This window comes from Dama dama, chromosome 16 (assembly GCF_033118175.1).
Source record: "Dama dama isolate Ldn47 chromosome 16, ASM3311817v1, whole genome shotgun sequence".
Lineage (NCBI taxonomy): Eukaryota > Metazoa > Chordata > Mammalia > Artiodactyla > Cervidae > Dama > Dama dama.
The window spans coordinates 38,926,024-38,941,707 of record NC_083696.1 but is presented as its reverse complement, the minus strand read 5'-3'; positions in this window follow the sequence as shown (position 1 = coordinate 38,941,707).

Here is a 15,684-nt window from a genome sequence, read left to right as displayed (position 1 = left end):
GAATGGAAGTAGAGAAATCAACCTGCCTGACTTCAGACTATACTACAAAGCTACAGTCATCAAGTACAGTATGGTACTGGCACAAAGACAGAAATATAGATCAATGGAACAAAATAGAAAGCCGAGAGATAAATCCACACACCTATGGACACCTTATCTTTGACAAAGGAAACAAGAATATGCAATGGAGAAAAGACAATCTCGTTAATAAGTGGTGCTTGGAAAACTGGTCAACCATTTGTAAAAGAATGAAAATAGAACACTTTCTAACACCATACACAAATATAAACTCAAAATGGATTAAAGATCTAAATGTAAAACCAGAAACTATAAAACTCCTAGAGGAAAACATAGGCAAAACACTCTCTGACGTTAATCACAGCAGGATCCTCTATGACCCACCTCCCACAGTAATGGAAATAAAAGCAAAAATAAACAAATGGGACCTAATTAAACTTAAAAACTTTTGCACAACGCAGGAAACTATAAGCAAGGTGAAAAGACAGCCCTCAGATTGGGAGAAAATAATAGCAAATGAAGCAACTGACAAAAAATTAATCTCAAAAATATATAAGCAACACTTCCAGCTCAGTTCCAGAAAATTAAGCAACCCAATCAAAAAATGGGCCAAAGAACTAAACAGACATTTCTCCAAAGAAGACATACAGATGGCTGACAAACACATGAAAAGATGCTCAACATTACTCATTATCAGAGAAATGCAAATCAAAACCACAATGAGGTACCATCACACACTGGCCAGAATGGCTGCCATCAAAAAGTCTACAAACAATAAATGCTGAAGAGGGTGTAGAGAAAAAGGAATCCTATAACACTGTTGGTGTGAATGAAAACTAGTACAACCACTATGGAGAACAGTGTGGAGATTCCTTAAAAAACTGGAAATAGAACTGCCATATGACCCAGCAATCCCACTGCTAGGCATACACACTGAGGAAACCAGATCTGAAAGAGACACGTGTACCCCAATGTTCATCACAGCACTGTTTACAATAGCCAGGACATGGAAGCAGCCTAGATGTCCATCGGCAGATGACTAAATAAGAAAGCTGTGGTACATATACACAATGGAATATTACTCAGCTATTAAAAAGAATGCATTTGAATAAGTTCTAATGAGGTGGATGAAACTGGAGCCTATTATACATAGTGAAGTAGGTCAGAAAGAAAAACACCAATACAGTATATTAATGCATATATATGGTATTTAGAAAGATGGTAACCATGGCCCTATATGTGAGACAGGAAAAGAGACACAGATGTAAAGAACACATTCTTTGGACTCTGTGGGAGAAAGCAAGGGTGGGATTATTTGAGAGAATGGCATTGAAACATGTATATTATCATACGTGAAATAGGTCGCCAGTCCAGGATTGATGCATGAGACAGGGTGCTCAGGGCTGGTGCACTGGGATGACCCTGAGGGATGGGATGGGGAGGCAGGTGGGAGGGGGCTCAGGATAGGAAACACATGTACACCCATGGCTGAATCATGTGAATGTATGGCAAAAACCACCAAAATATTGTAAAGTAATTATCCTCCAATTAAAATAAAAAATTAATTAATTAATTTAAAAAAATTGAAATGATGGAAAGTAAGTGCTATAGGAGGTCAAAGAAAAAAATTGCAATGGCTGGTCTGCAGAAAGAAGCAGTGGTTTAGAATCCAGAAAAGGTAAGGACAGAGTTTGGATATGAGGTGATAAGTACTCTTTTAGAAGAGTTAACTGAAGCTAGAGAAACACAAGAAAAGAGAAAAGGTTGCAAAACAGGAAACTGTGCAAATATCTAGGGAAAAAAAAGAAGTGGTTCAGTTTGATAGGTGCACAAAGATATTCAAGAAATGCAAGAAACAAGACTAGCAATGTAATTCCAGGAAACTTGCATCCGAGAGGGGAATGTTGCATACATAACCAGCATCAAAAACAAATCTTAAATTAAGCAGATGTGTTATGTCTCCTGTCTACTACATTTTAGTGTAGCTAATTATAAACTCTCTACATAAACTAGGATTATAAAAACAATCACTAAATACACACTGGGACATTTTTAAAAATAAGAATATATTCTGCTATAGCCCTAATACTTTCTCGTGTATAATTCCAAAAGGCAGCACAAGGTTTTTCTCTGCATAGTTAGATGATAACTGAAATAATTTTATTCCACCAAAAGCTGCACAACCAAAGCCAGAGCAAATAGCAAAGGCTAAACAGAAAAATAAGCACATATGTAACAAAAAGAGAGAGAGAAGTCAATATTGATCCAAAAGCCAATAAGCTATCTGAAGAATTTATGCTGTATTTTGCCCAATTTTGAAAATGGGAGGAAATAATATTGTCGTATCCCAAGCTGTGCAATTCTATATTTTACAGCAACTTCATTTGCTTTAAAACCAAGTCTAGAGCAAAGACACCATAAGCTGTTCCACATACAACCTTTATCTCTGAGAGGGTGTGTAAATAAAAGTATCGAAAATGCACTGAAAGCCGATACTTGGCAGTCAATCAAGATTTTGCCATTTCTGAAATGAAATGGAATGGCCCCTCCCAGAATGGGAGATGAGGGGACAATTGAAAGGCTGCTGCGTTATTTCTGAAACTATGAGCCAGATGGTTTTAAAAGTCAAATGCTTCATAAATGAGTAAGTCGCTGCTTTAAATGAATTACTTTGGGATCTGTAAAATTGAACCTGAGCTGTCTGTACTACTGGGACATGTTCCACTGCACCAACAACCTTTGAGAGTAAAACACCACCTCATCCGACATTTTTCCTAAAGAGAAATGGTGGCAAAGGACCTAAATAGCATGTTTAGAAAAAGCATCATGTAATCTTTAGCATGCATGGTTAAGACAGAACCTCAAATCATGTGTGGAATAATCTTCCCTTTCAGGCAGACGGGGACTTATAGACCAATAGCAGATGTGTAGAAAATAAATTGCTGCTATTAAAGTGAAAACTATGAAAGCAACACAACTTTAATGAAGTATAGGTTCTAGAGCTAAAGTAGATTTAGTGAAGATGTGGTGTCTATGAAACCCACACAGTCCTGAACATATGATTAAAAGATTTATTTTTTCTTTTTGAAGGTTAAATACACAATAGTAGGAAGTATAGGAGGGATGCTCTGAAAAGGTTTCATTAAAAATGTCTTGGACAAAAAAAAAAAAAAAAATGCCTTGGACAGCTCTCTGTGAAATAGCTGATGCTTCTTCTTTAACCAGATTTGTCTGCAATGTGTGTAGGGAATGCAGGTTATTTACACAGTAGTTCAGTTCAGTTCAGTCCAGTCACTCAGTCATGTCTGACTTTTCGCGACCCCATGGACCACAGCACACCAGGCCTCCCTGTCCATCACCAACTCCCAGAGTTTACTCAAACTCATCTCCATTGAGTTGGTGATGCCATCCAACCATCTCATCCTCTGCCATCCTCTTCTCCTCCTGCCTTCAATCTTTCCCAGCATCAGAGTCTTTTCCAATGAGTCAGTTCTTCGCATCAGGTGGCCAAAATACTGGAGCTTCAGCTTCAGCATCAGTCCTTCCAATGAATATTCAAGACTGATCTCCTTTAGGATGGACTGGTTGGATCTCCTTGCAGTCCAAGGGGCTCTCAAGAGTCTTCTCCAACACCGCAGTTCAAAAGCATCAATTCTTCAGTGCTCAGCTTTCTTTATAGTCCAACTCTGACATCCATACATGACCACTGGAAAAACCAAAGCCTTGACTAGACAGACCTTTGTTAACAAAGTAATGTCTCTGCTTTTTAATATGCTGTCTAGGTTGGTCATAAGTTTCCTTCCAAGGAGTAAGTGTCTTTTAATTTCATGGCCGCAGTCACCATCTGGAGTGATTTTGGAGCCCAAAAAAATAAAGTCAGTCACTGTTTCCACTGTTTCCCCATCTATTTGCCATGAAGAGATGGGACCAAATGCCATGATCTTAGTTTTCTGATATTGAGCTTTAAGCCAAATTTTTCACTCTCCTGTTTCACTTTCATCAAGAGGCTCTTTAGTTCTTCTGCTGCTGCTGCTGTTTCTAAGTTGTCTCAGTTGTGTCTAACGCTGTGCGATCCCTAGACGGCAGCCCACCAGGCTCCCCTGTCCCTGGGATTCTCCAGGCAAGAACAATGGAGTGGGTTGCCATTTCCTTCTCTAATGCATGAAAGTGAAAAATGAAAGTGAAGTCGCTCAGTCGCGTCTGACTCAGTGATCCCATGGACTGCAGCCTACCAGGCTCCTCCGTCCATGGGATTTTCCCGGCAAGAGTACTGGAGTGGGTTGCCATTGTCTTCTCCCTTAGTTCTTCTTCACTTTCTGCAATAAGGGTGGTGTCATCTGCATATCTGAGGTTATTGATATTTCTCCCAGCAATCTTGGTTCCAGTTTGTGCTTCATCCAGCCCAGCATTTCTCATGATGTACTCTGCATATAAGTTAAACAAACAGGGTGACAATATACAACCTTGACGTACACCTTTCCTATTTGGAACCAGTCTGTTGTTCCATGTCCAGTTCTAACTGTTGCTTCCTGACCAGCATATAGGTTTCTCAAGAGGCAAGTCAGGTGGTCTGGTATTCCTGTCTCTTTCAGAATTTTCCACAGTTTATTGTGATCCACACAGTCAAAGGCTTTGGCACAGTCAATAAAGCAGAAATAGATGTTTTTCTGGAACTCTTGCTTTTTTATGATCCAGTGAACGTTGGCAATTTGACCTCTGGCTCCTCTGCCTTTTCTAAAACCAGCTTGAACATCTGAACATTCACGGTTCACGTGTTGCTGAAGCCTGGCTTGGAGAATTTTGAGCATTACTTTACTAGCATGTGAGATGAATGCAATTGTGCAGTAGTTTGAGCATTCTTGGCATTGCCTTTCTTAGAGATTGGAATGAAAACTGACCTTTTCCAGTCCTGTGGCCACAGTAGAGTGTACAGAAATGGCAGAGTGAAAATTATCCTTTGACTTGCTATTAGAGAAAATTTTCTGATGGTTATTGAAGGCAAACAAACAGAGAATTCCTATAGGATGTTTAAAAGGTCTTTTTCTTTCTTCCTCCATTTCTCCAGGTCTCCCTCCATCCTGTTCCCCTTCTCCTCTATCCTTTGAATTAACAGTAAATAAACATACTCTGGAAATGATAGAAAACTTTACAAGATCATTTCACTTCAAATATTTGAACATAATAGAAATCTTTAGTTTTCCATTCACTTGACCTGATTAACCTTAATATATCAAAGTATAGGATAACTATAAGAACTGGAAAGCTCCATAATCATAAAAATGATTTTTCCTATCTCCTCCAATGGAGCTGTCATGATAAAAGCAATCCTTATTGATTTGATCTTTCCATATGTGAAACACTAATAGTGCTTGAGAACTGTTTTGCACAATGGAGCCCTGGACCTCAGTTACTCTCCGTTTTGCTTAACTGTTGCTTATAATGTATCATGCCTCTTCAACTTGAATGGAAGCTTCTCCAATAACTTACATTTGTTCTGTTTTCTTTTCAATACATGGAACAGCATTGAAAAAGTTTGACATTTACTAAACATATTTATTTGACTTATTGGTTGAAATGTGTACTGAAAATTTGTGTTGTTTTTAACCAAAATAACACTTTGGAAATTTACTTGTATTATCCTTTCTAGGAATTTTATTTTAAAGGGCATGATTTCTCTTAAGTCATCACATTATTTGCCTGCATTTTTTAGCCACATTACCATTCTTTATCATCAGCTTACCCCTTTCTTCCCAAATATTAAATGATTTATAAACAAACACTTCTTCATTTTGGAAAAAATTATTCAGTCTATCTTTTTTCCCCCATAACTTAGTCTTAAAAACATAATCTTTTAGAATACTATTTTAGTCCATTCAGGTTACTATTTTAAAACACCATAGGCTGGGTAGTTTATAAAAAAAGAAATTTATTACTCACAGTCCTGGAGGCTAGGAAGTCCAAAATGAAGACATCTTCAGGCTCTGTCTGGTGAGAATCTGCTTTCTTGTTCATAGAGAGTGCCTTCTTGCCAGTGGTATTCTTATATGATAGAAGGGGTGAAGGAACTCTCTCAGATCTCTTTCATAAGGTTATTAATTTCATTTATAAGAGCTTTGCCCTCATAACCTAATCACCTCCTAAACACCTCCTCCCAAAGACCACCCCCCACCACCTCTTAATATCATTACCTTGCGAGATTAGATTTCAACATATGAATTTGGAAGGAACACTTTTCATGGCAAATATGAAGGACACATATTCATAGCTAATATGAATAATCACTATCACTCTTAATTTATTCATTAGCCTCTAATATAATATTTTCTTAAAGAGTGCAAACTATAAGACAACTAACCAGTTCTAAAAAGGTGAGAAAATTAATATAGAGTAAGCTTCATGATAAACTGTGAGCTTTGGAGTCATCACAGGGATTCTCTGTGTTCATCAAAACACTCTTGTTTCTTTCCAACTTCCTAGCAGTGTGAAGAATAAGGGGAGATTATATACCAAAGACCCCCAAAACATAACATTTTCAAACTAATATCTCAAGATTTATATTAGTACCTGTAGTGTTTCAACCAGAGAACTGAAGGACAGCCAACTGGGTGGCAGAATATAAGGAAACAGCAGAAGTTTTAGTTTAAATCAGTTGACCAGCCTTCCATGGAAACAGAAAAGTTGTCCAAAGCAGAAGCAGTGACTCTATCATTTTTTCTACATGGACTCTCCCCAAGCAGAAATAAAAGCCTGTTTTCCTGGACTTGTAACTTGGAGAATGAAATGTTGATGAAGATATGAATATGCTATAAAAAAATGACATAAAGCTCATAAGAATCCCCTTAGATAAATTTCTACTCTTCTCAAATGTTTCAAGAGTTAGCTGAGCATGGGCATATGTACCTAAGATTATTCAAATTCACCTGGCTCTTTATTGACACATTATGACAGGAATTAAAGCCCATCTTCCAAAGAACTCTGAAGCACTGACCTTGGATATTCAACTCTCTATTGCTATGACAATTCAGAGACCTTTGGAAAATACAAAGAAATAGTCAGCTCATGTACCATGTACAAGCCAGAATTCAGGAGATTTCAATCTTATACATGGCCCTAATTCTGACAATTAGAGAGATGTTGAGTTATTGTACTTCAGCTTGCTCATCCAAAAACTGAGGAACATAGTGATACTCTCACCTCCTTGCACATGAAGACTCATTAGACCAGAGAGTTGATGCACTTTAACATCAAGAAAAATTATGCATATGTAAAAAGAATATTGAATACTCAGCAGGACATCTCTGCTTATGTCTCTGTTACCAAATTCTGTAGATCCCAGGCCCTATAAATTGAGACCTTAAGAGGAATATGCTCCCTGAAAGGCCATTCAGGGTAAAGTTATTTCTATTCATAGCCATTACTTTGAGAACAATCTGCCAAACACAAATTGCCTGCCCAAGAAAACTGACCAAAAAAGTCTTTGTTCCCAAAGCTATAATATCTTAATTTTGTCTTGGTTGGTTTCCACTCTCCAAAACCATAAATCCTAGACTATCTCCATCAAAGCTAGTGCCAAATTACAAATATCTCCTCTGGCTGTCATCTGAGAGATGGCTATTATTCAGGCTTCTATCAACTATGTGGAAAGAAAAGACTAATGATAGCCTAGGCATTAAAAGTCAATAGACAGAAATCATTTCTAAAAGTCCCTTAGGTGATACCTTTGATACCACCACTGTTTTTCATTAGAAAAGGTGAGTATTCCTGTTCATATTAATACAATGGCAGAACCATGAGAACTAACAAACTTAGAAGCAATTAATCAGTTGATGAAATTAGCATGAGCTAATATGCAGGCTCATGGCTGACACTCACAACCTGGGTTCAAATTCACTGTTTCAAGAGGGAGTTAGAGTTTGAGCTTGTCATTTCACTTCCTTATCCCAGGAACGTTCTTTTGAACATGGCCTTGAGACATCATAAAAAACATACAACATAAAAAACATAAAAAGAAGAACAAATGAAACTCAAAGTTAGTAGAAGGAAGGAAATAAAGATTAGAGCAGAAATGAAGACTAAAAAGACAAGTTAAAAGATCAATGAAACTGAGTTGATTCTTTGAAAAGGTAAACAAAATTGACAAACTTTAGTTAGACTCACCAAGAAAAAAGAGAATTCAAATAAATTAAATCAAAAATGAAAGAAGAGATGTTACAACTGATACCACAGAAACAGAAATATTCATAAGAGATTATTACAACTATATGTAAACAAACTGGGAAAAAACTGATTAAAAAGAACAAACTCCTAGAAACATACAACTTGCCAAGACTGAGTCATAATGAAGTTGAAAATCTGAACAGATACTTTACTAGTAAGGAGACTGAATCTATAGTCAAATACCTTCCAACAAATGAAAGTCCAGGACCAGATGGCTTTACTATTGGTTTGTACCAAGCATTCAAAGAATTGAATTATTGATAATACCAATATTTCCTCAGTCTTTTTAAATAGAAAGGGAGTAATTCTTCCTAACATGTTTTATGAAGTCAACATTACTCTGATGCCAAAACCAAACAAGTATACCAAAAAAGAGAGAGATTACAAGCCAATATCCCTGATGAAAATAGATGCAAAACTCCTTAACAAATTAATAGCAAAACACATTCAACAGTACATTAAAAGAATTACACAACATGATCAAATGGGATTTATTCCAGGGATGAAAAGATATTTCAACATCACAGTCAATTTGATACACATCATTAAGATGAAGGATAAAAATCATATAATCATTTTAATAGGTATAAAAAAAGCATTTGGGAAAATTCAACATCCATGTATGATAAAATCTCTCAATAAAATAAGTATAAAGGAAATGTACTTCAACATATGAAAGGCCATATATAGCAATTGCACAGCTAATAGCACACTCAATGGTGAAAACTGAGACTTTTTACTCTAAGATCAAGAACAATACAAGGATGCTCACACTCACTATTTCTATTCAATATAGTATTGGGGGTCTTAACCAGAGCAATTAGGCAAGAAAAAGAGATAAAAGGTATCCAAACTGGAAAGGAAGAAGTAAAACTATCACTATTTGCAGATGACATGATATTATGTATACACTGTAACTTGTCAGGCTCCTCTGTCCATGGAATTCTTCAGGCAAGAATACCAGAGCGGGTAGCCATTCCCTTCTCCAAGAGATATTCCAGACCCAGGGATTGAACCTGGGTCTCTTGCATTGCAGGCAGGGTCTTTACTATCTGAGCTACCAGGGAAGCCCATATATGTAATATATATACATGTGTAAAACTCCATAAAATGCACTACTGGAACAAATAAATGAATTAAGTTGCATGATATAAAATCAATACACAAAAATCTATTGAGTTTCTACATACAAATAATAAATTATCAGAAAGAGAAATTAAGAAAAGTATCTCATTTAAAACTGTATCTTAAAGAAAAAATATCTAGGGATGAATTTAAGGATGTGAAAGACATTAATATTGAAAATTATAAAACATTAATGAAAGAAACTGAAGAAGGCACAAATAAATGGAAAGATATTCTATGCTCATGAATTGGGAAAATTAATATTGTTAAATGTCTATATGCCCAGTGTAATCTATAGACTCAATGCAATTTCCTGTCAAAATGCCAACGGCATTCTTCATAGGTTTGGAAACAAATAATTCTAAAATTTGTATGAAATTTAAAAGACACCAAATATCCAAGCAATCCTGAAAAATAACAAAGCTGGAGATATCATGCTCCCTGATTTTAAGCAGTATTACAAAGCTATTATAATTAAAACAATATGATATTGCCATAAAAGGCACATAGATCAATAAAACAGAACAAAGAGTTCAGAATTAAATCCATACATACATGGGCAATTATTCAGTTTATGGCCAAAGAGCCAAATAGAGAAAGGACAGTGTCTTCAAAAATGGTGCTGGGAAAAATGGATAGCCACATGCAAAAGAATGAAACTGAACTACCATATCATATCATACACAAAAATTAACACAAAATGAATTTAGGATCTAAAAATAAGACCTGAAACTATAAAATTACTGGAAGAAAACATGGGCAGGAAGTTTCTTAACATGGGTCTTGATGATGTTTCTTAAAAATCTGACACCAATGGCAAAAACAACAAAAGCAAAGATAAACAGGTGGGACTACATCAAACTAAAAGCTTCTGCACAGCAAAGGAAGCCATCAACAAAATGAAAAGGCAATCTACCAAAAGAGAAAGTGTTTGAAAATCATATATCAGGTAAAGTGTTAATACCGAAAACATGTAGAACTCATAAACTCAGTAACAAAGAAAAAAAGCATTTAAAAATAAGCCAAAGATCTGAATAAACATTATTCTAGAGAAGACATACAGATGACCAATAGGTACATTTTTAAAAATGCTGTATATCATTAATCATCAGAGAAATGCAAATCAAATCTGCAAAGATCATGTCCATTAATGGATAAATGAAGAAATTGTGATATTCATATATTATATGTATGTAAGTATATGGTTACATAATATTCAGCTATAAAAAGAATGAAATCTTGCCATCTGAAGCAACATAAGTGGACCTCAAGGGTATTATGTTAAGCAAAATAAGTCAGATGGGGAACAACAAATATTGTATGATATCTCCTACATGTGGAATTTAGAGAGAAAAAAAGGAACAACAACAAAGCAGCAAGCTCATGGGTACAGAGAACATATTGGTCATCGCAAGAGGAAGGGAGTGGGACAGTGGGAGAAATGCTTTTTTTTGTTGAAGTTTAAAGAAATTAAAATTTTTGTTTCTTTAGGAATTAAGAAACCAAATCTTCATTACCACCAGTTAAAAAAAAAAAGAAAAGGAAATAGTCTAATGAGTCATGGTAAAAGAAAGAATCTGGAAAACTGATAGCTTGATAGAATTTGGTGGTCATGTTTCCTAAAATAAAATAAAAATTTAAAGATATGTGATGTTACACTTTGGTCTTCACGACTCCTAAAGTTCTAGTACATTGAAAAATCTGTTCTCCTCATTTTAAGGTTGCAAAATTCTCCCAAAGCTTTGTTTTATACCTAAAGTTATTACCTTCTTTCATATCAGCTTTGTTATAACCATTATAATCACCGCAGCTTAATTTAGCAGACAGTTGGAACTGAACAATGAACAATTCTTCTCAGAGGAATTAAATATGGTTATGTGATTTTCCAAGTTGATTTGAAAGAATTAGAGTACAAATAATATTTAAATTTCAGTATTAGCTCAGAATCATAGGTGCTTTCTTTTATTTACTTCTATACTTTGAATATCTATGATGAACTGGATTGGTCTTTTAGTTTTTTAGCTCTTTATGCTTTTTAATAAAAGCAATGAATAATCAATTTTTTATGCCAATAATGGGGGGGAAAGCAATCACACTGTTGGGAGAGCCCTCAGAGCCCAATCCCAACCTACTTCTGTTTGAAAACATCCTGAGAAAGAATGGTCTTAGGGTTTATGCCCTCAACCCCAAAGAACAGAATATCAAACTCAAAAGATTACTTTCCATTTTTTCAAGACTTTTCTCAAAGAGATAAAATTTCAGCTGGACTTCTAAGACAACTGGTGTTTCAAGGGAAGGTGTTACACACAATAAGTCCTTGGAATGCATGGCTACCTAACTTCAGAGAGTTGCTGAGCTGAGAGCTTTATCAGCCTCGCCACGGACCCGAGTTTTTTGCCATCATTCTTTTGAATATCCTCAGCATCTCTTCTCTGTCCCCAGACTAGCTGCCCTTGGGGCTATCAGTTGGCCTGCAGAGTTCCAGAAGTCATACCTGTGACCAGCAACACGGTTTTTTGGGGTACCTTTTTTTTAAAACAAGGAGTCCTTTTTCAAAAGCTGCTAGCAGACACACCTCTTTTCTCTTTGGTCAGAACTGGATCATACAAGTAACTAACCCTATCTATCTATTAGAAAATGGAATTATCAATACTGTGATAACTTAGGTAAATGCAAATGAACCTCATTTTAAAAAAAAAAAAAATGTGAAGTCATTCAGTTGTGTCTGACTCTTTATGACACCATGGACTGTGTACCAGGCTCCTCCATCCATGGAATTTTCCAGGCAAGAGTACTGGAGTGGGTTGCCATTTGAACCTCATAGTTGGTGATAAAGTCACCTTCCTTACAGTCAGTTGCATGAAGGAAGCAGCTATGCAAAGAATCCTGGAGATCTGTCAATAAAGAAGAAGGGGAACAAAAAATGAGTAGGCAACCAACTGTGTCCTCTACACTAATTAAGAAAAAAAAATGCTTTGTTTTTTATAAATTTTGATTAAATGGATTTATTCATTCATATGACTTGAAAAAGGCAGTAAGTGGAGATGTTTAAATTATCTGAAAGAGACACTTGCACCCCAATGTTCATCGCAGCACTGTTTATAATAGCCAGGAAATGGAAGCAACCTAGATGCCCATCAGCAGATGAATGGATAAGGAAGCTGTGGTACATATACACCGTGGAATATTACTCAGCCATTAAAAAGAATACATTTGAATCAGTTCTAATGAGATGGATGAAACTGGAGCCCATTTACAGAGTGAAGTAAGCCAAAAAGATAAAGACCAATACCGTACACTAACGCATATATATGGAATTTTAAAAGATGGTAACGATAACTCTATGTGCAAGGCAGAAAAAGAGACACAGATATACAGAACAGACTTTTGGACTCTGTGGGAGAAGGTGAGGGTGGGATGTTCTGAGAGAACAACATTGAAACAAGTATACTATCAAGGGTGAAACAGATCACCAGCCCAGGTTGGATGCATGAGACAAGTACTCAGGGCTGGTGCACTGGGAAGACACAGAGGGATGGGATGGGGAGGGAGGTGGGAGGGGGGATCGGGATGGGGAACACATGTAAATCCATGGCTGATTCATGTCAATGTATGGCAAAAACCACTACAATACTGTAAAGTAATTAACCTCCAACTAATAAAAATAAAGGAAAAAAAAAAGAAAAAATAAATAAATGAAAAACAAAAATCTTTTGCCCTACACCTCCCAATTTCTAGTTTTTCATACAGGAGTAACAATTTTTAACCTTTCAAGCTATTTCTAAAATTGTATTTCTGATTATTACTTTCAGTGTTTAAATTTCCACCCTCTTTCTTGATTTATTAATTTGAGATAATGACTTCCTACTTTGACATGAGATAATTCTCATATCATCCAAGCCCCATCCCACCAATGTGATACTTATCCTCTTTTTTTGTTTTTCTTTTAATTATTTTTGTAACTTTAAATAAATGTCCCCCATTATATTTCTTTTTGTAGCGACTATAAGCAACATCTCTTGCCTTTAAAATGTCAAGGTGGATAATGTTTACATCCTTTTCCAAGGGCAAAACTATCTTCTATGATTAGCTATAGTTTGATCGTAAAAATAGACCGATGTTTTGCTTGTTATTCCTTAGTAGGTACTGTTCTTTTCAGAGTCAAGTAGTTGGTTTTGCTTTTTGTATAGCTTTTGAATTTTTTTGGAGTTTCTAAGTACCTTATTATTTTCTCATTTTGATTGCTCTATTACATTGTTAAGTAGTTCTACCTTCTTGGGGATAATATCAAATGTATAAAATGCTTTTTTTTTTGCTAGGTGCCTCCCTCTTGAATCCTTTGTTCCCTTACTTTTGTCTAAACTGCTGCAAAGCTGCCATTCTGGGACTCCTGCCTTTCTCACCTACCTTCGATCTACCTTTCCCTGGAGTCCATGTTGTCTGTCCATTCTTATTCACTCTTCTAATTTTGCTAAAGTATATCCTCAAGTAAGGTCCTAGGAAAGTTTGTCTGGGAAGTAAACTCATTTAGCTTCTGTAAACATCTTCTTTACTCATCCTGATGAGAATTTTACTTGGTATTCAAAAACTCCTTGGGGAATTCCCTGGAGGTCCAGTGGTTAGGATAATATTTACCATATTATATTAATATTTACTATATACTTCCTTTTAGTATCCAGTATTGCTGATGTGAAATTAATATAGTCTGAATCTCATTCTTTATAAGTGAACACACTTTATTCTCTGGAAGATTTTAGAATTTTTCATTTATTCTGACATTGTAAAATGTCACTGATATGTCTAGTAGCATTTTTATAATTTGTGGTATTTAAACCCTTTCAATCTGAGGGCACTTGTACTTCATCTGTAGGAATTTATCTTCTAACATTTGCTCTATCCTTCTACATACTTTCTCTGTATCTCCTGTTAGTCAAATGACTACCTCCATTTTCAATCCTCTCACCTTTTCATTTAGTTTTTCTCTCTATTTGTCTATTTTTTTAGGTAGTGAAAAAATTTCCTAAAACTTATATTCCAGTTGTATGATTGGAATTTTTATATATTAACATTTTTACAGTTTTGATTTTCAAAAAAATATATACATATTTTATTCTCTAACTTACGTATTTTTCAAGCCTCTTCTGATCTAATTACAGAGATAATGTTTTCTTAAGTTGTTCTGAGGGTACTGAGGTATTTTAAAGATTACTTCTATACCTGAAGTGAAATCTTCTATATTTTAATTTTTGTTAGGGTTATCTTTTCTTATTGATTTTTTTTCTTTCCTCTGAAATGTTGCAAAATTGCCTCATGCTGATTGGATGATTTGTTTATGTGAACAGAGACGCCATCATCAGGTTTCTCCTCAGAAGTGGCCAGGAAGATGGTTGGGGGTGCCAGAATGCAAACGTCTTTATTTTATAGCTTTTTTAATTTTTGTACTGGAGTATAGCTGATTAACAGTGTTGTGATAGTTTCAGGAGGACAGAAAAGGGACACAGTCTTACATACACATATATCTTCTCCCCCAAACTCCCCTCCCATCTAGGCTCCCACAAAACCCTGAGCAGAGTCCCCTGTGCTATGCAGTAGGACCCTGTTGGTTATCCATTCTAAATATACCAGCATGTACAAGTCCATCCCAAACTCCCTAACTAGTCCTTCCTTTCTTCTTTCCCACCAGTAACTGTCAGTTCCTTCTCTAAGTCTGTGAGTATGTTTCTGTTTTGTAAATAAGTTCATTTGTATATTAAATAATTTCACAATTCAGACTAGCATCCTCAGTTTCTGATTCAGATGATCTGAGTAAGGCCTGAGAGTTAGCATTTATAACTAGTGATCAGGTGACAATGACACTGACAATCTGAGAATCTTACCTTGAGAACCAATGTTCTATAGCTCTATAAGGGACTGCTGCTCCTGCCTCAGTTGACCCCACCAGCCACACATATTTTAGAACCCAATTTCCTTCACTCTGCTTAATCAGCCATCTGTCTTCTTACCTTCTTTCCGTCTTCCACAAAGTTGCTACAATCTCTATTCTACTAATGGTCCACCCCCAATGTTTCATTAAGGGTGATACTTTGTTTTGCTTTTGTTTGTTTTCTTTACCTTTGTTTCCTTTAAAAACTTTTGAGAAAAGAGAAAATATAAATGTGTGTCATCTGCCTGCCTTGCTGAGTCAAAACCATTCTATTTCAATGCATAAGAATGCCCCTAGAACCAACATGTTTGTCTTCAGATCTTCCTGTGTCCATTATTCTCACTGTCAACTAAATAATTTCTGGTTAAATTGTTTAAAATCAATTCTAGTTGATTTTAAGT